This window comes from Sapajus apella, unplaced genomic scaffold, assembly GCF_009761245.1.
Source record: "Sapajus apella isolate SASKATOON/1434 unplaced genomic scaffold, GSC_monkey_1.0 scaffold250, whole genome shotgun sequence".
Classification (NCBI taxonomy): Eukaryota; Metazoa; Chordata; class Mammalia; order Primates; family Cebidae; genus Sapajus; species Sapajus apella.
Window position 1 is genome coordinate 77,526 of NW_022437190.1, and position 22,801 is coordinate 100,326.

At 45.7% G+C, this 22,801-nt stretch overlaps 3 pseudogenes; 2 read left to right on the plus strand and 1 right to left on the minus strand.

Annotated features, from left to right (window-relative positions):
• The first annotated feature begins 715 nt into the window (after positions 1 to 715).
• LOC116545185 lies at positions 716 to 2,646 on the plus strand (annotated as a pseudogene).
• Positions 2,647 to 17,957: 15,311 nt separating this feature from the next.
• Positions 17,958 to 20,152, minus strand: LOC116545187 (annotated as a pseudogene).
• Positions 20,153 to 20,870: 718 nt separating this feature from the next.
• LOC116545188 lies at positions 20,871 to 21,201 on the plus strand (annotated as a pseudogene).
• The last annotated feature ends 1,600 nt before the right edge of the window (positions 21,202 to 22,801 follow it).

Here is a 22,801-nt window from a genome sequence, read left to right on the forward strand (position 1 = left end):
AAAAAAAACTGTAAATTTCATATGGAACCAAAAAAGAGCCTGCATAGCCAAGACAATCCAAAGCAAAAAAAAAAAGCTGGAGGCATCATGCTACCTGACTTCAAACTATACTACAAGGCCTGCATAATCAAAACAGCATGGTACTGGTACAAAAACAGAGATATAGACCAATGAAACAGAACAGAGGCCTCAGAGGTAACACCACACATCTACAACCATCCGATCTTTGACAAACCTGACAAAAACAAGCAATGGGGAAAGGATTCCCTGTTTAATAAATGGTGTTGGGAAAACTGGCTAGCCACAAGCAGCAAGCTGAAACTGGATCCCTTCCTTACACCTTATACAAAATTTAAGTCCAGATGGATCAAAGATTTAAACATACGACCTAACACCATAAAAACTGTAGAACACCACCTAGGCACTACCATTCAGAACATAGGCATGGGCAAGGACTTCACCACTAAAACATCAAAAGCAATGGCAACAAAAACCAAAATAGACAAATGGTATCTAATTAAACTAAAGAGCTTCTGCACAGCAAAAGAAACTAACATTAGAGTGAACTGGCAACAAACAGAACAGGAAAAAATCTACCTATTTGCAATCTACCTATCTGACAAAGAAAGGCTAATATCCAGAATCTACAAAGAACTTAAACAGATTTACAAGAGGAAAACAAACAACCCCATGAAAAAGTGCGCAAAGGAATTCCCCTTTAGTCCCAGGCCTAACCTGAAGCTTCTGCCACATGAGGACATTGGGATGGAACCCAGCCACATAAGGATTTGCCTCAAAGGGCACTCCAAAAGTTGAACAGAGAAATCCCGAGGAAGCTGCCTGAATTTGCCTGTCTACTTTCGTTCTGCATCTTACAAAGGACCGTACAAATCAAATTGGTGGTTTTGGTTTCCGCCAGCTGTGGATGCCTTTGACATTATGACCGCAGAGGATTCCACGACAGCCATGAGCAGCAACTCGGCCACCGGGTCCTCAGCCAGGGTGCTCGAGGGCGTGGCGGGCGCGCCCAAAGAAGCAGCGCTGCTGGCGCTGATGGAGCGCACGGGCTACAGCATGGTGCAGGAGAATGGGCAACGCAAGTACGGCTGCCCAGCTGGGAGGGCCCGCACCCCCAGCGCGGCTGCGCGTGGGCAAGATCACGCGTGACGTTTATGAGGACGAGCTGGTGCTCGTGTTCGAGACCATGGGCTGCATCTACGAGCTGCTCCCCATGATGGACTTCGACAGCAAGAACCGCGGCTACGCCTTCATCTCGTACTGCCTGCCAAAAGCACAAGGCCAAGCGCGCAGTGCGCGAGCTCAACTACGAGACCCGCCCAGGCCGCCTGCTGGGCGTGTGCTGCAGCGTGGACAACTGCTGCCTCTTCATCGGCGGCATCCCCAAGATGAAGAAGCGCGAGGAGATCTTGGAGGAGATCGCCAAGGTCACCGAGGGCGTGTTGAATGTGATCGTCTACGCCAGCGCGGCCGACAACATGGAGAGCTGCAGCTTCGCCATGGCACGCCACAGGCTCATGCCCGGCCGCATCCAGCTGTGGGGCCACCAGGTCGCCGTGGACTGGGCCGAGCCCGAGATCGACGTGGACGAGGACGTGACAGAGACCGTGAAGATCCTCTACGTGCGCAACCTCATGATCGAGACCACCGAGGACACCATCAAGAGCTTCGGCCAGTTCAACCCTGGCTGCGTGGAGCGCCTCAAGAAGATCCGCGACTACGCCTTGGTGCGCTTCACCAGCCACGAGGACGCCGTGAACGCCATGAACAACCTCAACCGCACCGAGCTGGAGGGCTCGTGCCTGGAGGTCACGCCAGCCAGGCCCGTGGACAAGGAGCAGCACTCGCGCTACCAGAAGGCGGCCGGGGCGGTAGCGCGGCCGAGGCGGCCCAGCAGCCCAGCTACGCATACTCCTGTGACCCCTACACACTGGCCCACCACGGCTACCCCTACAACGCCCTCATCGCGCCCAGCAGGGACTACTTCGTGAAAGCAGGCAGCATAAGAGGCCGAGGGCGAGGCAGCTGGCGTCAGAACCCCGGGGCCCAGGGGTTCCTCCCTCGGGGGATATTCTGCTGGCCGTGGTATATACAGCCGATATCATGAAGGGAAAGGAAAGCAGCAAGAAAAAGGATATGAACTTGTGCCGAATTTGGAAATCTCTACCGTCAATCAGTTGCCATTAAACCTGGTGCAGCAGCCATCCCTGCCACTGGGGCTCAGTATTCCATGTTTCCAGCAGCTCCGGCCCCTAAAATGATTGAAGGTGGCAAAATCCACACAGTGGAGCACATGATCAGCCCCATTGCCGTGCAGCCAGGCCCAGCCAGTGCTGCCGCTGCCGCCGCAGCCACTGTCATTCCCGCTGTGTCGACGCCACCACCTTTCCAGGGCCGCCCAATAACTCCAGTATACACGGCGGCTCCAAACGTTCAGAGAATTCCCACTGCCGGGATCTCCGGGGCCAGTTACGTGCCATTTGCTGCTCCGGCCACAGCCACGATCGCCACACTGCAGAAGAATGTGGCAGCTGCAGCCGCGTGTATGGGGGATATGCAGGCTATACGCCTCAGGCCTTCGCTGCTGCCATTCAGGTCCCCATTCCCGACGTCTACCAGGCATACTGAGGCTGGTGACCAGAGTGAAGACAGAACACACAAACACCGCTGAAGGGACGTTTGACTATTTATGAAGAAGGAATGTGTTGGATTCGCACGTGCAACCTGAAACTGAAGAATGCTCAGATGTATTCCTGAAATATTTTATATACATGAGGTTTTCACTAGTTTTTTAAGACTATTTTCAACTTAGCAGGCCTGCGTTCATACATTTCCAAAAGACTCGCCTGGCTCTTGCCTTCATAGCATCTTTTAAAAAATGTGTATGCTGTACTACATTTGTATACAGGTTTTTGTTGTTGTCGTTGTTTTAAGGATATATTTTCAGTATGAAGGTTATTTTCTTAACTTCTGCACGCCAGAGATTTCTATTTTATAGTACTTTCAATAATATATCAACTTTATTTGGAAAAAGCACACTTGAGAAGCTAGGGAACTATTTTGAAAAATAGATTCAATATTTAAAGTTACAAACAGTAGTGCTTAAAAATACTACATAAAACATTATTTTAAAGGTTATACTGGAAAGCGCAATTTTAAAATGAGGAAACCCTCTGTATTTCTACTGGCATTAAGGGTTGACGGTGTCACTATGTGTCATCCATGGCGGTACTATTTTTTAAAAGAAATTAAACACTCACTCTCTCCTTAAGCCAACATTGAAAAGACTTGCCACACTCCTGAGTCCAAACACTGGAACGCTGTCCTCTGCCACCATTAGCCAGGCTCATTCTCCATGTGCCTTAGCCTTGAACATGCCCCCGAGACCCTCACCTCTCATCTCTTCCCCTCCTCCCCAAATTCCTAGTCCCATCGCAATGTCTGGCAAGTCTAGGACTGATGAATAGCTCTGATAGAAGAGCTGGTGGCTTTTATACTTTGTCCTGGGTTTTTGTTGGGGTTTGTTGTTTCGTTGTATGTTTTTTGTTTTTGGTTTTGTTGCGGAAGTGTTATCTTCTATGCGTGCTATTTTCAGAAGCAGAGTAAGCACAAGGTTTTAATCAGGTTGCGTAAGACACCTTTGCATAGCTATTTAATTGCCCATTATAAAACTTTAATGCCATTTCTAATGCTTTTATTTGTTTTTGAAGTATGAGTTTGTAGGGACAAAGAATGTATGTGATTGTCCCCAGAGACTCTTGTCAGCAGAAAGTGATGCTTCTAGTTGCCTTATCAAGTTTCATGCAGAAATGTCCATGGTCCTCAAGGGCGTTGGAAACATTATGTTTATTAAATGGGCCTCTCTTCTCTTGCTGTGCACTTGATGGGCAAACTGAATTGGGGTGTACATATCCAGGAGGAAGAAGAGAGACCTGGAGAAGCTTAAAGGTAGTTTGTAAATATCTTCCGATGCTTGTTTTTAGTCCTTTTCTGTTGCAGAAGTTTATGATATGTAGCTTAATGCAAAATGAAACCATTTTATTTCAGTTATTAAAAAGATTTGTGTTATTAGGAAGTTAATGTATTGTTGCAGCGTTTTGTCCCTGTTTAAAGGCTTTTTGTTTAGCAGAGTGAATGTCAAATACAGTAAAATGTTAAGATTGTCATCTACTTTTTTTTGGAAATATATCAACTTGGAATTTTTTTTAAAAGGCTCAATCAAGGAAGTGAGGTGTGCAGTAAGGTAGCAAGTGTGCAGTTGCATTTTTATGTCATGTTAGAGATCCATACAATCTTTCCACTCACGGGGTTTTTGTTGATGGCTGAATTCTTGTGGATTAATAAGAGGATCATGCCCTTAGCAAGTACTTTTGTTTTGTTTTAAATTAAGAGATTCCCAAATGCCTTTCCCTGCCCCATCTTGAGATGAGTTTTTATATATAAGCAATATTTAACTATGCTATAAAATTATTGAGTGCCTGCTGAGGCCTTTAAATATTCCTAACATTCCTTTCCATCATTCTCAAATGACAAAGTAATTGTGCAACGTTCCTGATGATGTACCGGCAAGCTGCATTCAAACTCAAATCTGCTGGAACGAGTGACTCAACAAAATGTAATTCAGATCAGATCCTCATCCTTCGAGTGAAAAAAAAGTACTCTCCTTCTAGTGAAGGATTGTCACAGAGGTTCACTGGATGAAAGTCTGACCCAGTATTCTTACTGTATTTTACATATGCCTGTAAAGTATTTGCAAAAAAAAAAAAGAAGAAGAAGAAGAAAATAAAAGAATGAAGGAAAATTTAAAAACAATGATGCCTTAACATGGTAACCACCAAACTCCCTTAAAAACAAATGTTGGTGACATAGCCAGTTAAGTATCAGTGAGCCTCCTTCCTGGGACTTATCTGTTCCTATTGTTTCAAAACCATTTCATGTACACTACTGAGGTAAGTTTATAATTTGAAATGTGAACTTATTTTTTTAGGGTTAAGAACAAACTATATAAATGTAAAAAAAAAAAGTTTTAGAGTTCTGTCTTCAAACATTGCTACTAGTTTAGTTAACTTTAGCTGCTTTATATTTGAAAAGCTTTTATTTAGATCTTGCTCCATTTACAGTACATTCTTAGGATGTATGTAGTAAATAAAGCTTCCTTTAGAGCAAAAAAAAAAAAAAGTGGGTGAAGGATATGAACACCAGACATTTCTCAAAGGAAGACATTTATGCAGCCAACAAACACGTGAAAAAAAAAGCTCATCAACACAGGCCATTAGAGAAATGCAAATCAAAACCAAATTAAGATACCATCTCATGCCAGTTAGAATGGCAATCATTAAAAAATCTGGAGACAACAGATGCTGGAGAGGATGTGGAGAAATAGGAATGCTTTTACACTACTGGTGGGAGTATAAATTATTTCAACCATTGTGGAAGACAGTGTGGTGATTCATCAAGGATCTAGAAATAAAAATACCATATGACCCAGCAATCCCATTACTGAGTATATATACCCAAAGGATTATAAATCATTCTATTATAAAGACACATGCACACATATGTTTATTGCAGCACTGCTCACAATAGCAGACTTCGATCCAACACAAATGCCCATCAATGATAGACTGGATAAAGAAAATGTGGCACATATACACCATGGAATACTATGCAGCCATAAAAAAGGATGAGTTCATGTCCTTTTCAGGGACATGGATAAAGCTGGAAACCATCATTCTCAGCAAACTGACACAAGAACAGAAAACTAAACACTGCATGTTCTCACTCGTAGTGGGTGTTCAACAATGAGAACACATGGACACAGGGAGGGAAACATCACACATCAGAGCCTGTCGAGGGGTGCGGGGTTAGGGGAGAGATAGCATGCGGTGGGGGAACAGGGGAGGAATAGCATTAGGAGAAATACCTAATGTAGAGGATGAGGTGATGGACACAGCAAACCACCATGGCACATGTATACATATGTAACAAATCTACATGTTCTGCACATGTATCCCGGAACTTAAAGTATAATATAAAAAAGAAAATGTCCTAGACAAACGAAAGCAATAGAAAACATTACAGTTGTTTTCTTATTATATATGTATGTATTTAATGGAGCATCTTTTTGTCTATTGGAATTTAGAAAAATTATAAGTGATCACATTTATAAATAGAAAGTTATTTCTCAGTAAAAATGTAAACATTTTGTATTTCAAGTCATATTGATTTTTTGTACAGATTAACTTTTCTGGTCTTAATAATGTACCCATGGTGAATAAGTTGTTGCAACTGGAGCTCAGTGATGGATTTATGAGAAATTACTGCAGGATGAGAATGGTGAAACTTGGTTTTTCATTGACCCTTCAAACACATTTGATCCAGAGCTCAACCTAAAAGTAAGACATCCAAGAGTAGACGAAGACCGTTAGACATTCCATGAAGGATTCCGATGTCAGAAACGTTAAACATTAGGAATCTCTTCAAAGACAACTTGTATTCAGAACAAATTTTAATGAAGTTTTAAAATTTAGCTTATTTTATATGATTTACTTGTTCACTAAGTAATGTATAAAAACACTTGCTGGAGAGGATGAGAAACTAATAGTCTATTACAGTTGTTACAAATTTTGCTAACCAATCATTCCTCTGAGAAACTAGAAGCAGCTCGTGAAGATGATTTGATTTTCTTCCTCAGATTAGTTCATGCATAGAGTGGGGAAAATACTGTGATTGCTCTTTTCTTTGACTGCTTAAATAGAATTTTACAGTTAAAAAATTTGTCAGTGTTCACGTGTCTCTGAAATAAACAGGACATGAGCCCAATTCTCTGACTTCAATTAAAGAGTAAATAACACAACAATTTACTTCTAATGAAATACTCACACAGTATTTCATGGTCATATTTTGTATACAGAAAGAGGAGAGTGCTGTTATTTAGATTCCAGTAACTTAACATTAAAACGTCAGCCATGAGCTGAGATTCCTTCCGCTTTGAAGACTTAGGAAGCCTCCATTCTGTAGTAACAACTGTCTTTGGAAGTCTCAGTAGCTCTAAGATCCTTCACTTTTTTTTGTCATCTCAGACCACATGATGTTTGAGCTAAGAGTCACTACCTACCCAGCCAACAGATGCCTGAGTACGCGGATGCTCACTTCTTAGTCTCATGCTTTGACTCCAAGCCAACAGCTTCCTTAAGATCGTTCCTGAGGAACTAACAGCTGTCCTGTTTGTATACACCCTTCACCCCAGTAGGGAAACTGTAGCTAACAGTGACAGATTCCAGGTTGACAAGTGCTTTAAACGTAAGGTGATGTTTCTCCTATTTCTGGCCTAAGAAGTAGGAACCATGTGCTCCCTGCTTTCTTCTCGTCTGACTGCTATCACCTTCACATGGGAAACTTACACTCAGTGTGGCATAACTGAATTATTAGCGGATATGAGAATCACCAAACAGAATGCAGAATTCCTGGCAGCAGTGCCACTCCCGAGACGGCAGCATGGTGGTGAAGGAGGTCTCCCTTCAAGGAGAGCTGAGGGTGAGAGTGGGCTGGGGAAATACAGTACAGAAATCTATAAGGGTTTATTCAGGAGCAATTAAATGTATTGAGATCATCTTCATATAAAATTGTCTCTACTCTCATCTTTTCTCTTTCTCCACTTCAGGTTAGTAGAAAGTTCTCTAAGGAGCAGGGCCTGCCTGGTTCCAGTGCGGGCTCCTGTCGTCAAGCAGACCCTGACTCGTTCTGTGCCCGCGGGGCTGGAGATAAGAGCATCCTCTTACTGAAATTAGAAAAAACAGCTGTCAGTGAAAGTGTAAGCTCTCTGACTTCCTCATTTTTCTCATGTTTCCCTGGACTCCCAGAAGTCTTACTCCTCGGATGATGTTTTTATTTGAGATATAACATGTTGAAAATAAAGAATATTTTCTTCTTTTGTTCCTTTGTGGGTTAGATACATAATCATTTTTTCTTGGCTGACCCAGGAAAGTGCTTATATAACAATAAACAATTCTATCAGTAATTATAACAGGTTAAGAATTTTATACGAATATGAATTTTAAAATGTCCTAAATGTAATCATAGATGTAAAAACATACAGTTAAAAGAAGTCTTTCATTGAAGCATATGCTTGGATACAGTATAAAGTTATTCTCTATTAATGGATCTTGGTATATTCTTAAACATTTCCAGTCCAGCAATTCTAAATGTTCACATCAAAATTATTTCAATTAACAATTATTGGATATTTTCCCTTTATTTTTTGCACAAATATGTATAAATACTGATTAATATTTATCATATTTAAATTGAACCAATTATTTAAACTTCTGATTTTTAAAATTACAACTGCATATTACAGGAAATGTGCAAAATACACAAAAGGTGTAAAGCAGGAGATCTTTACATCATTCTCAACACTTAAATGCATGTTGACATTTTTGTTGCTATTTTAAAAATCTCTTTTCTGAAGGCATACACATTTTTCAAAAATCCGAGTTTATTCCACTTTCAATACTCCACGGTAAATCTAGTTTTAAATACAAAGTAAAAAAAATTATTCATAACTTAATATCAAATAATCAGACACATTTTCTTTGATAACTATATGTAATAACCATGAATCATGATATAAACTATGCATTTTTCCCAATGCAAAACTTAAAAAACATAATTTTGGCTGGGCACAGTGGCTCACGTCTATAATCGCAGCACTTTGGGAGGCCGAGGTGGGCGGATCACAAGGTCAAGAGATCAAGACCATCCTGGTCAACATGGTGAAACCCTGACTCTACTAAAAATACAAAAATTAGCTGGGCATGGTGGCGCGCACCTATAGTCCCAGCTACTCGGGAGGCTGAGGCAGGAGAATTGCCTGAACCCAGGATGCAGAGGTTGCGGTGAGTCGAGATCGCACCATTGCACTCCAGGCTGGGTAACAAGAGCGAAACTCCATCTCAAAAAAAAAAAAATTTGTATTAGAAGATGCTAAGAAGCTTCTAGTTAGCAGCCTTCAGAATCTGAAAATGCATCAATAAAGGAATTTAAAAGATTTGCTTTGGATCAAGAGTTACTTTGTAAATACACACCCTAGGAAATCATGTGGGCTCATGGACTAAATGTGCTTTTCAAAAGACCAAGCAATTGAGCAGGCCACATGGACTTATAAGTAACTTCTGGGCCATCAGAACTGCCCAGTTTTGTGATTGTTCTACCCTTTCACTGTTCATAAGCAAAGCAGTTGGGGGTTTTCAGGAGGGAGAGAAAAAAGAAAATGGCAGGATGAGGTTTGGTGGTAATGAAGATAAAATTGAACTCTAATTACATTCCTGACATAGTGTTTAGAGCATTGCCCAATACTACCCCCATTTTACAGATTGAGAAATTAAAGTTTAGAGAGATTAATTTGCCCAAAGTCTCATAGCTATCAAGAAGCTAAAGGTTTCAAACTTGGGGCTTTCTGATGTCAGAGCTCAAGCTTCTCACCACCATGCTCATGGAACAACGGTCAGGAGAAAGCCAAGTTTCCAGGACACTTCTAAATGGCCACAGTGATGAATGACACTTTACATCCTGCTGATTGGATGACCAGCCTTGCCTTGATGGGATTTCTAGCCTCACAGTGGAAGAGAAGCCAGAAGGATGGCAATTTCCTGTGTTGCTCCAGATTTGCCTCATTTGGCCCACATTTTTCTGGGGCTGACGCATATTTTTCCAGTAGGTGTTGGGGCTTTCATTTTGTGCTGGTGCAGGCATTGCTCAGGCTCATGTAAACACTCACTCAGCTGTTTATTCATCCAACAAGCATGTCTTAGACACCTCCTCTGTCCATTCTTGGGCCAGTAAGTAAGCATGGTCCCTGACCCAAGAAATCTAGCTCAGATTCAGAGATGCACAACCTAATTCCAGCAAAGCTTTCTGTAGATTACCTGGAGCAGCTTTTACCAGCCTTGATCTTTCCCTCTTCTCAGCTACTCCTGTACCAGGGAAGCTCTCCCACGGAGGAATGGTGAAGAGATGGAAAAATGAGGCTGAGTTGGGCTGAAGTTTTGGGGAAAGATGTGGAAGCCAGAGACTATCAAGAGGTTTTGGTGGTGTGTGTGATGTCCCTCTCCCTGCTGCTCCATTTCCTTGGGCACCTACGCTGGTCTCATAACCTAAGAGTCAACTGCTCATGTAAAAATCCATCCCAGCATTCTCAATTCAAATAACTGCCACTTGCCACGTGCCTGCCCCAACGGAATTAACGGAAGCTGCCAACAGCCCACCTGACCTCGCTAAATGTACCCGTGTCTTCAGCAGACAGGAGCTCCTTCTTCTTCTGAGCGAGACTTCCTCCTATCTTGGAGTAGGAAGTCCTCTCAGGAGAATTTCAAGCTTCAGACAGAAAGGAGTAGGGGCCGTTCATTTACTCCCCTCAGTGTTGACCCAAAAGGAAGAAGCTGAGACACAAAGTATAATCTAAAGAGTTTACTTGAACCAAAGTGAGGACAGCTGCCTGGAAGACTCAGACCCAAGTACCCTTGGCTGTGAGCTTCCTAGAGCCCTTGTTACAAGCAGGTTTTTAAAGACAAAAGGGGGACAGAGACACAGCAGTCTGGTACAAAATTGTTTATCAGGAAGTGGCTTTGGATTACAAAAATAAAACTGATGAGCAATTGGCTATTGTTAAGCTGCAGGGTGTGGATTATAGTTCTGGTGAGACACTATAATAATTATCCTAAATTATAATTAATTGAGAGCTACTTGTGGCAATAGCAAGCAGTTTTAAGAGATGAATACACAGCCCAAAGCAGGGAGTAAGGTGTGATTGCTCTCACTTTAACGTCTTTCTAGGCCTCATAGTTTAAAAAGGACTCACCTTAGATGAAAGTTCTTTACTTTTTGTATCAGGAACGCCATTTTCTGCTTTCTTTTAGGGTTAGAATGGGTCCCATGAAGAGCTGCTGGCAGGGACAGACAGAAGCCAGTGAGACACCGTGGAAGGAAACTGAAGTGATTGGGAGGGGGCGGCAGTCCCTTGCCTGCAATCAACACTAAAAAGCACTGTCACTCCAAAAGTGGTAAAAACCAGTTTGTGAAATCACACAAATACATGTATTAGGCATACCTGGCTAGTCCTTTGCCTAGAGATCTTGTGGCATCACTGAAGGCAAATGGAAAATCATTAATCCTTAATCACAGCACGAGCTTAGGGATCAGTTCCTTTTGGAGGGTGGTGAGTGGTGGAAGTGCCTGGAAAATGTGTACAGGAAGAGTGAAGTAAGCAGAAGAAAGGTCCTAGGATTTGGGGTTTGGTTACAGTGGGATCAGAGACATCTGGGAGGATGAAGACAAAATCCCAGATTACAACTGATCTTGGAAGAGCGATTTCATGACAATTTCATTGAGAATGTCTGTTTAGTCCTGGCTTCAGATATAAGGTTATGGTTGATGGATGAATATACTTTTGGAATCTTCTTTTGGAAGATTTTCTCTGGTCTGAAGTTGACAGCTGGGTTAAAATGTCAAGGACTTTGGTAAATCTCTAATGGAGCTTCTCTCTCACTCCCTTAACTCGGAGTACATCTGCTACTCAATGTCATTGGGATTTCCAATATTTGTTCTTTCACTATATGGTCTAGTATTTCTTCACTAATTCATAATCAGCCTCCTCTTCCACTCCTCTCAATAGTTAATCTAAACGTTGACTCCTTTCTCGACTCCTGCTAATGTTGCTTCGATCGTTCTCTCAGCAATGACTGTGCGCTGAGAAATCCTAGTGTGAGATAAAAACTCCCGTAAGCCTAGCCCTCACGTAGAGCCAGATCTGCCTTGGCATCTCTTTTTTTTTTCTCATTTTCTCCTCTGGGCCAGAAAACTCGTTGCTGTTGTTATTTTCTATTGAAGACTGCTCCACTTTGAGTAATTCCTTTCTCCTGGAACGGGTCCCATCAATCTATTTCCACTCTGTTTCTTTCCATTTCTTCTTCCCTACTGAATCCTGTCCATTCTCACTGTGGGGATCTTAGTCTAGACATACACAATTGTGTTGTCTCCAGACTGTAACTTTTCCTTCCCCTTTGCCCTCCACCTACATTTCTGTCTTCCTTGGGGCTGTCAGGGTGGTCTTTCTTTAAATTGAAAGCCGAACATATCACCCCTATATGTAAAAAGCACCATGGCTAGAAAACAATATTTACCCAATGAGTCCAGCAGAAAACAAGTACATCTTTCTAATGTGGCTCGTGGCATTCAGCTTTAGAAAGCTATACAGACGTGGATGAGGAGTAAGTTACAAAATTGAAATGTGGAGCTGATTTAAAGTCTAGCTCCACATTTCAATTTTCATTGGGGGACAGAAACTTCATTCTCCTTACATGGCCAATATTAATTGGACCCTAATAATTCAGGTCCCTCTTGTTTATACCCATCCCTCCTTATTCTTACATAGTTCTTTATTTTCCATGCACCCTTCCTTGCCACTGCGGACCCTGAGCTCCGGAATTCTCTTTCACATTGGATAAAGTAACCTTGGTTCTTATCCTTGGATGGGTGGATGGTGCTTTCCAATCTAGCACACTCCCCTTTTGTTTTCTGGGTTGAGGTCCTCTTCATCTGTTTTTCAGTATAAGCCAACATACAGGATTCCAAAAAACTTTAATGAGCCACAGAACAGTCGTCCAAAGGTGTTTCTTGGCTGGGGAGAGAAGAGTCAAACATATGTCTGCCGGGCACTTTGATTAAGCAATTATGAGCACTCACTGGAGCTGGGCACTTTGGTTAAGCAATTATGAGCACTCACTGGAGTGTCGTTTGCTTTTCCCGGTAGTAGAAGCGTGGTAAGCCACTTCCTAATATCTTTGTGGTGGCAGTGTCAGGTGGATAGGTAGTTAAGTGTATGTTTAGTTCTGAAACTCTAATCCCAGGGATTGTTTTTACCATTCTGGCTCTTTCAAGAGCTTCCCGTGGGTTCATCTGGTTCTTTCAAGAGCTTCCGGTGGGTTCAGCTAGTTCATCCAGCTGAACTAGCGAGTGGAAAAGGCTTGAGTTTTCTTAGCCAAGGGAGCTGGTAAACAGTAGATTACAGCAAGGGAGAAGATAATAATTCTGGAAATAATAATAATAATAATTCTGTAAGCAGTGCCCCGGCTTACACCGCTTTCTTCCAGGCAAGAGCACCACCGTGCAGCTATCTGACCCATCGTACATCCTATCCTCAGGTAAATCTCTAGTGGAGCTTCACGAGGGAAAAACACGAGATTTAACATTTCATTGTTGGTGCTGCTGAGCTGTGTGCCCTAGGAGAAGACAATGAACTGTTTCAGCTGTGCCCTAGAAAGATTCACACCTATCTTGCAAGTCTTTTGAAATGATTAAGAGGAAATCATATCCCAGGAAAAGGATATGTGAACTGTAAAGAGCTGTCACCTTACAATGGAGATGGTGATGATCTTTATTCTCCTGGGAGGGCCGGTGCACATTCTTGCCTACAGCAGTCATAAGCAGAGGATGATGCTTCCGCCTTTAAGATTATCATAGAGAGGTTAAGAGATACCAATATTACCTAATGTTTAACATAACTGGGCCCGCTACCTACTACTTTATGCACAGAAGATACGGGGCTGAGGGACCCTCCTTTAGCAGCACTGAGGATCTTGGTTACAAATGAGTGGAATGTGTAAGGGGGGAGGAGATCTTTAGTGACTGTTGAGTGCAAAATTGGGGCAACATTAGCCGTGAAAGGAATGCAAACCACATCTTGCCTATCTAAAGCAATAAAGGAAGGGAGGGAACAAAGTTATACAGGCAAAAAAGTGCTTTTGTTTCCCCAGCCATGAATCCTGGTTAAAAATTGCACACAAACCCCAAGGACAGTCAGTACCATCACCTCAACTCGTAATGTGCTGTGTCAAGGACAAACCCTAAAAATAAAGCAGTGTCACACTTTCTTTGACTTGCTAGCTTTATGTCTGTCGTGAAAACCTCAGCACATTACCCATCTTCAGACGTAGTTCGTTCTACCCAGGCATGGAGTCAGGGAGGGTAAATGAAATGTCGAGTAGAATGTGGTCATTCATTCGCTCAGTGTATTAAGACCTAACATGTGCCGGGCTCTCTCCTGGGTGGGACCAACAAAAGTAAGCCCAAGAGGTCCTGCCCTTAAGGGGGGGAAAGACACATACTCCAGTATCAGTATTTGGGTAGAGAAAGTGATTTGTCCAGAGAGAACAGGATTGGGATTGTTCAAGTATGTCCACAGCGTGTAGATCAAACGGGCTCCCTGTGACTCACCGAGGTACCCACATTTCAAACAGAAACCCAGTGGCCACAGCTAGGTGTGGGAGTGGTCACGTACTCTGTGTTCTCAGAAATATGTCAGAGCATCACAGGACCCCCTTTTCACAATCAAGCCAAACCAGCACCTGCTGTTGGTCCCAGGACAAATTGCTGCTGGGCACCTCCCACCCCCAGCCAGCAACAGTCTGATAGAGACTCCCAGTTTGGGGCTTGGAAACCGATCTGTCAGAGCTCGTCTGCTCTGGTTAATCAGGGCTCAGCTGCGTCAGAAGAAAGCAAGTTTCAGTCCTTCCTATGCAAACAAACCTGATCGGGAACCTGGGCAGAAAATTTGGCTATAAAACCCAACTCCTCTCCTTGTTCTCAGAACACACCCCCATTTTACACTGAAGTCTGGGTCTCTTAGTGTTAGTCCCAACTGCACCATGTTGTAAGCTGCCTGCTGTTTAGCAGACCTTGGTCAAAGTGAAACAGGCCGTGAGAAACGTCCTGCCTAACCACATGACCACAAGGCAAAGGCCCAACGAAAGAAACATCTATCATACCTTGCTGGACAAAGGTCCGAGGAACACCCAGAATGCCACGATGACATCCCACTGGAGCAAGGGCCAGAGCCATCTCGCCATGGGAACAGCTGATCCATATCCTGCCAGGCAGCAAGCCATACTGCCCAGACCCCTTCGGCCCATGCCTATACATTGTCCCAGCCTGTAGCAGCAGTGGGCTCTGGCATTAGGCTGGTCGCCCACTTCCGTAGGTTTTATGCTGGACATAAAGCCTGCATTTGCTGTTAAGCCACTCCCTTGTGTGTTTATGTCTTTCTTTAAACCTCACCTTCCCTTCAAAACCGAACACTCACATTTGCAAACTGTCCACTGGAATAAAGTCTCTTTCCTCCAAATCTTTCCAGAAAACTTGTTTTTCGTGGAGTTTACAAGGAGGAACAGTTATTTCTAGGAAATCTGATCCACTGGAGGTAGACTGAGTTGAAATCCTGGAAAAGAAACAGTGGGCAATACTACTAGAAATAGATTTTGACCAGATCACAAGTGACCTTGGATGATGGGATAGGGAATTGTGACTTTAATTTGAAGGCATAGGGGGTGATTGAAGTTTTTTGAGCAGGGGAGTAAAGGGCTGTAAAGAGGCCCTGGAATTTAGAATCTCATTTTTGAGAATGAACTAAGGCGATAATTACATGGGTGGGTTTGAGGATGACTTGAGGACGTTTAAAAGGGCATAGCAGGCCGGGCGCGGTGGCTCAAGCCTGTAATCCCAGCACTTTGGGAGGCCGAGGCGGGTGGATCACGAGGTCAAGAGATCGAGACCATCCTGGTCAACATGGTGAAACCCCGTCTCTACTAAAAATACAAAAAATCAGCTGGGCATGGTGGTGCGTGCCTGTAATCCCAGCTACTCAGGAGGCTGAGGCAGGAGAATTGCCTGAACCCAGGAGGCGGAGGTTGCGGTGAGCCGAGATCGCGCCATTGCACTCCAGACTGGGCAACATGAGTGAAACTCCGTCTCGGAAAAAAAAAAAAAAAAGGGCATAGCAGTTTGGGCTTGCCCTCCTGCTAATAGCATTTGCTGCTTCTCACTCATGCTTTATTGTGCATGGAGAACTCTGCACACACACATAGGAAAGTCCAATTTTTCCTGATTCATCTCTGTAACCAAGATAGCCTCAGACACTTAAGAAATATGGACAACACTATCAATGCCCAGAGAGAAATTCTGCATGTCTAAAAGGGTAGCTAGCTACCCCAGCCCAGATATGTTTCTTCCTAAGAGGAAGGGCACTGATGCAGAAAACTGTAACATGCTGTAGTGACCAGACGGATGGTCACTCCTGCACCTGCTGTGGAGGAGGAGGGTGGGATGTTGCATTGTGCCAAGCTCTGCCAATCTTGGTTCAAGTCTAGTCATTGCCACTAACCTGTATGACCTTTAACAAGCCATTTTTCCTCTCTGGGCCTGAGTCTCCACATCTGTTCACTGAGAGGTGAGACTGGATGGTTCCCGAAGTCTGAGTGCTGACATCCTGTGGGCTTGTGGGACTGAGTAAGACTGCTGTGCGCTCTGGCGTGGCTGGTCTGATGATACCCAAGTCTCTCTCCTTTCTTCTTGGTGCTGAAGGAGGTGACACAGTGAGACATGCTTTTGTTCTGAACCCCGGCCAGGTCTCACAGATTGAGTTGAGTCCTGGCCCTGCCGTAGGTTAGCAGTGTGAACTTGGGCAAGTCACTTAACCTCTATGAGACTCTGTTTTCTTTTCAGAAAAATAGATAATGAGTCAATGTTATATGTAAATTTTTGGTGCTGCAAAGAAAAATTAGCACGGGGACAAAGGGTTTCTTAGCAAAGCAATTTCTCTTACTTCCTGCAGAAAGGATACCCTCATTAGCAATCTAGCCACGAGGGTACAATGAACAAAGGAAAGCAGACATATTTATTCCTTACACATTAGGGGTTGTCCTTACTGCTATGTCTGATCTCTATTGGCTGGAGCCAGACCTCATAATTTAAACTAAAACCTGATTGCCTAACAACTTAAAACCTTTCTAAACAGGTAAAAGCAATGGAAAACAAAAAGGAAGTTCAAGTAAGGAAGAGGCATAGGCTGCAAGCTGGGACATGCCTGTGAGCATGTCCAGCACAGATACCTTGGTTAAACTACAAGGACACAGAATGTACTATATGCCTGTAAGCATCTCTAACAGCTACATAGGATAGGACTTAACAATGAACTACTAGCAAAAAAGCAAGAAGGATTTGAAGAAAGTATTTAAAACAAACTATTTACAATATTTACAATATTTAAACTATTTACTGTTTACAATAGCAAAGACCTAGAACCAACCCAAATGCCCATCGATGATAGACTGGACAGGGAAAATGTAGCACATATACACCATGGAATATTATGCAGCCATCAAAAACGATGAGTTCGTTTCCTTTGTAGGGACATAGATGAACCTGGAAACCATCATTCTCAGCAAACTGACACAAGAACAGAAAATCAAACACCGCATGTTCTCACTCATAGGCGGGTGATGAACAATGAGAACACATGGACACAGGGAGGGGAGCATCACAAACTGGGGTCTGTTGGGGGGAAATGGGAGAGGGACAGCCGGGGGTGAAATGCCAGGGAGAAATGCCAGATATAGGTGAAGGGGAGGAAGGCAGCAAATCACGCTGCCACGTGTGTACCTATGCAACAATGTTGCATGTTCTTCACATGTACCCCAAAACCTAAAATGCAATTTTAAAAAAACATTATTTTTAACACATGAATTTTTTTTTAAACAAGTAAGGAAATTTCAAAGAGGAACTTTTCTACTTCCCACAGTCAACGTCCTCTAGCCCAAGAAAAATGGAGGGATAGAAACAAACGTTAGAGGCCAGGTGCAGTGGCTCACGTCTGTCATTCTAACACTTTGGAGGCTGAGGTGGGCAGATCGCTTGAGCCCAAGGAGTTCAAGACCAGCCTGAGAAACATGGTAAAACACCATCTCTATAAAACATACTAAACTTAGCTGAGTGTGGTGGTGGGTGCCTGTAGTCCTAGCTACTCAGAACGCTGAGGGGGAAGGACCACCTGAGCCCAGGAAGTCCAGGCTGCTGTGAGCTACGATTGTGCCACAGCACTGCAGTCTGAGTGACAGAATGAGGTCCAGTCTCGAATAAATGAATCAATAAATATTGAAATAAGAAATGTAAGAATTTTGGGGTTCACACAGATGCATGTGTATGCACAAAGGCCCAGCTCCCACATACATGAAAACATCTGTACACAGACCCATATTCACAATACCCCGACACGCCACACCGTGTGCAAGATTCATGCTCCATACACAAGAATGCTCACATGGATTCCCACTCCGCTGCATGTCCACAACATACATGAGCCCACAGGCTCACGTGCAAACAGGCCTTCAGTGTCTTTTCTGTACACCTTAGGGAGAACCCCTCCTTCCATGGCCCGGCTGGGTCACCCAGAAGGCTCAGGGCTCCTGGGGGAGGGGGTTGTGGGCCCTGGGCTGGCTGGGCTACCGGCTCCACCAGGATTGATGAACACTCAGACCGGGGATGAAGTTGGGGTCCCGGGCTGGGTGGGGTCAGACCTCCAGCTGCTGGATCTGCCTCTGTGCCTCGGCCAGCTCAGCTCAGCCCCCGCGAGGGTGCGGTCCAGGCGGCCCTTCTCTGCGCTCAGCCGCACTGTGTCTTCATGGCTGCGAAGCTTCTCCCGCTCCCCCTTGTCCGGCGTCCTCCTGAGGGCTACCTGGTCCTTCTCCGGCCCCAGGGCTGAGCGCTCCACCTCCCGCTTCTCGGCTTCCAGCTGAGCCAGGGCGCTCCTGCAGCAGCCGCCGCTCGTCCTGCAGCCGCTGGACCGTGCGCAGGGCTGCAGCCACGCCCTCCTGCCGCCGCCGCCGCACCTCCCGTAGTGTGGTAGCTGGCCCTCGGCCGCCACCCGCTGCAGCTCCAGGTCAGCCACCCCGCCTCGCCACGTCTGCCCCTGCTCACCCAGGGAGCTGCTCTGCTTCCGCGCCTCAGACAACGCCTGCCGGGCGGCGTCCAGCCGTTCCTGGAGCGCTTGGCGGTCATGTTCCCAGGCGGCCAGAGCCTTCTGTAGACGCAGATTCTTGTCTTGGTTCTGTTGAGGCTGGCGCTGCTCTGGGCCAGGGCCTCTGTCAGGCCCCGCACCTTGTCCCGCAGGGCCCCCTCGCTTCCCTCCACCTTGGCCAGGGCCCCATTCAGCCGCTCCACGGTCAGCTGCAGAGTCCCTGCTTTCACCTCGCTGTCTGCCACCTGTCCCTGCAGGGAGTCCACCCGATCCTGAAGAGCCTGGGCCTGGGCCTCGCGGTCGCTCAGGCCCAGGCGGCCGCTCGCAGTTCCACCTCAAGCGAGCGCCGCTGCAGCTCCAGCTCGAAGGTGCGGCTCTCAGAGGCGTCCAGGACCTCCTTCAGGCGCCGCTCGTCGCCCTCCAGCTTCGTTTCATTGGCCTTCATCTTGCTGATCGTCTCATGGCTGGCCGGGAGCTCACTCTCAGTGGCCTGCAGGCTGCTCTCCAGTGTGGCCACCTGGTCCAGCGTGGCCCGGCGCTCCCGCTCACTGCGCCGCACACTCTCCTTCTGCAGCGCCAGCTCTGCGGGGACCCGGCTCAGCCGCCCATCCGCACTGCGCCGGGCTTGCTCACTCTCAGCCACCGCCTTCTGCAGCTGCCTGGCCCTCCACGTTGCGCTGTCCGTCTCAGCCTCCATCTCGGCCAGCGGGCGATTCAGGGCACTGGTCTGGGTCCGAAGTTTGTCCCGTTCTCTCTGGGCGCTCCGAAGCTCCTGCAGGAATTCCCGGAGGGCCCCGCGCACTGCCACTGGGTCCAGGTCTGGAGGAGCTGGGGAGGTAGCAGGTCCTGGAGATGGTGGCTGGGACCCAGGGCTGCATTCTAGGGTGCTGGGGCTGCCGAGCCCTTCCCTGCTTCCTCCAGCGGGCGCATCCCGAGCAGGGGAGCCGGGCACCTGCTGCGGGGCTGGGCTGGGCGCGCGACCAAGGCCAAGGCCCCGGCGCAGAGCCGAGCGCAGGCCGCCCAGCTGGACCTCCGCCGCGCACCGCTGCGCCTCCACGCGGGCCCGCTCGGCCTCTAGGCCTTGTGTCCGGCCCTCGGCCGCGCTCAGCCGCAGGCCCAGCTCTGCAGCCACCGCCCGCGCCGCCTCCAGCTTCAGCTCCAGGCCGCGGGCGAGGTGCAGCTGCTGCTTTTCAGGGGCGCGTGCCTCCTCCAGGGAGCCCAGGAGGCCTCATTCGCGGGTCCGGAACTCGCCTTCTTGTTCCTGCAGCTTCCGCTGGGCTCCCTGGAGCTGGAGTGATCAAGAATTTTTTACTGGCTGGGCGCGGTGGCTCACGCCTGTAATCCCAACACTTAGTGAGGCCAAGGTGGGCAGATCACGAGGTCTGGAGATGGCCACCATCTTGGCTAACACGGTGAAACCCTGTCTTTACTGAAAATACAAAAAACAAACAAACAAAAAATTAGCCAGGCATAGTGGCATGCACCTGTAGTCCCAGCTACTTGGGAGGCTGAGGCAGGAGAATCACTTGAACCCGGGGAGGTTGCAGTGAGCCAAGATCGCGCCACTGAACTCCAGCCTGAGCGACAGAGCAAGACTCTGTCTCACAAAAAGAAAGGGAGAGAGAGAGAGAGAGAGAGAGAGAAAGGAAGGAAGGAAGGAAAGAAGAAAGAAAGGAAAGAAAGAAAGAAAAGAAGAAAGAAAGAGAGAGAGAAGGAAGAAAGGAAAGAAAGAAGGAAGGGAAAGGAAGGGGGAAGGGGGAAGGGAAGAAGGAAGGGAAAGAAAGGAAAGAAAAAGAAAGAAAGAAAGAAAGAGAAAGAGTTTCCTATTCTATCAGTAGAATATTCGTTTATTAGGTCTAGAAAAAACTGTGTCTTATTTATGTCGTCTATGATTTATAGTTATGTCTCCAGCACTCAGACTAGAAATTGCTTGGTAAATACTTGCTGAATGAATGCCTAGTGACTATAAATGCCCTGGTATCCAGAGAGGGATCCGAAATCTCTATGTAAAAAAAAAAGAAGAGGGCTTACTGGGAAGAGAGCCGAAGATCCGTCACCTTTCAAGGACCTAGAAGTAGGGTTTTGGCCTAGGTAACCGGGCAGAGATGTGGTTCGAGATACTCCCTGGACTCGCCGCCATGGGCGTGTGCTTGCTTATTCCAGAAGTGTCTACCGCGTACATCCAGAAGTTCACTAACGGCGGCAAGGAAAAAAGGATTGCTCATGTTTTGTATCCATGGAATTTGATGGAAAGAGATAGGCGCATCTCTGGAGTTGATCTTTACTATAAGTCAAAGGGTTTGGAGAACATTGATTAAAGAAGCATTTTCCTGATTGATGAAAAAATAACTAAGTTATGGTCGTCTACCCCTGCTAGAAGATTATACAGTATATTATGTAGCATGCAGTGTGTTATGTAGTGCTTAATAAAAATAAAATGAAATAAAAAAAAGAAGAGAAATTTTTAAAGAAACAAAAAATTAGAGGGAACTGGCTTCCAGTAAGTATGAAATTATGACTATCAGGCTAATTCAGCTCTTTTGCTAGAAAAGAAAAGTTAGAATAGAAAAACATTTTTGACAAATACATCCAAAGCTAGTGAAATTATCCTGTTTTAGATAATAGCTTGGCCTTTGACAGTTTTATCAATCTGTACAACAAAACCCAGCACTTATTAATCCCTGAAGCATGGAAACAAAGGAGGAAGGGGCTGTGTCCCCTGCATTAAACAAATAGATGTCTCTTTCCCACAAGAGAAGCTCTTCATGGGGTTCCTTCACTTTTTGCTGCACGGAATCTCTCAAATGAACAATCTCCTTCATATGAAAATTCCCCAGAGTGGCTACTGCAATTTCAAACAGTCTCTTAAATTGTGTCAGAGACATAAGATGACTTTACACAACAGTGAGGAAATCTGGAAGCAGCAGGTGTCTGGTTCAGGGAAGAGCCACTTCCGATGAAGAAGGTCCCGTGGGCACCCCAGCAGTCTGAGAAGAAACCTCGTGCCTCCCGGGCTTGCTCAGGGGCCACAGGCTGATTATGCCCAATCCTCCTGATTCCAGGCAGAGAGAACTTTAAAGCAAGCAGTTCTCAGGAACTACATGGAGACAAGGTTGAGGGGAAAACCTCCCTTAGATGTGGAACGGTGACCTGGGGCAAAGTTCATTCCAATGAATGCTGGTCTGAGGGGGTCTCCTGACCACTGTGGCCTCCAAGACCAGCTTGATCACAGACTTCCTGGGACCCTGTCAACCACTGAATTTTCCACTTAGAGACAAGGCTCAAAACATTCAACCAGCAGACAGACAGAGGAGCCTTTCTCAGAAGGCTAGACAGCAGTTTTACCAGGGAGCGGTGCAAATCTGATCAGATCACCAGGAAAAGTCGCACGGTACCTCATTCCTACAACAAAGCACACCTGAAGCAGAGGGGCCTCAAGGAAACATCAGATTCCATTCAGCTTTAGCTGCCTCCCAGCTGTGGGCCATTTGGTGCCTCAGACAGGGGGAGACATCCTGTGTGTCTCAGCTGTGTCTGACCTAACTGAGGCAGGGGCTCTTGTCCAAGTGGGAAGGGCTTCAGCGGACTCAGAGAACCTCTATTTCTGCCAATCCTCCTAAGCTAAAAAGCATCAAGAACTCACCTCCTAAGCTAAAAACACTCAAGAACCAAAATGGGTTTACTGACTTTTTGCACAAAGGAAGAATGTCCGGGGGTAAAGAGGACCTTTGAAAGCACTTGCTATAGATGTGGGCTCATGGCTGGTGAGTCTCAGGAGGGGTTTAGAAAACCGGCACTGTCTCTGGGTTGGATATCGTGTGTAAAAGGACCACATGGCACAGAATTCTGTTCTATGAAAAAGTGCAGAACAGGCAAATCCAGAGAGACAGAAGGTAGACTCGTGGTTAGCAGGGTTAGGGCAAAGAAGTATGGAAACTG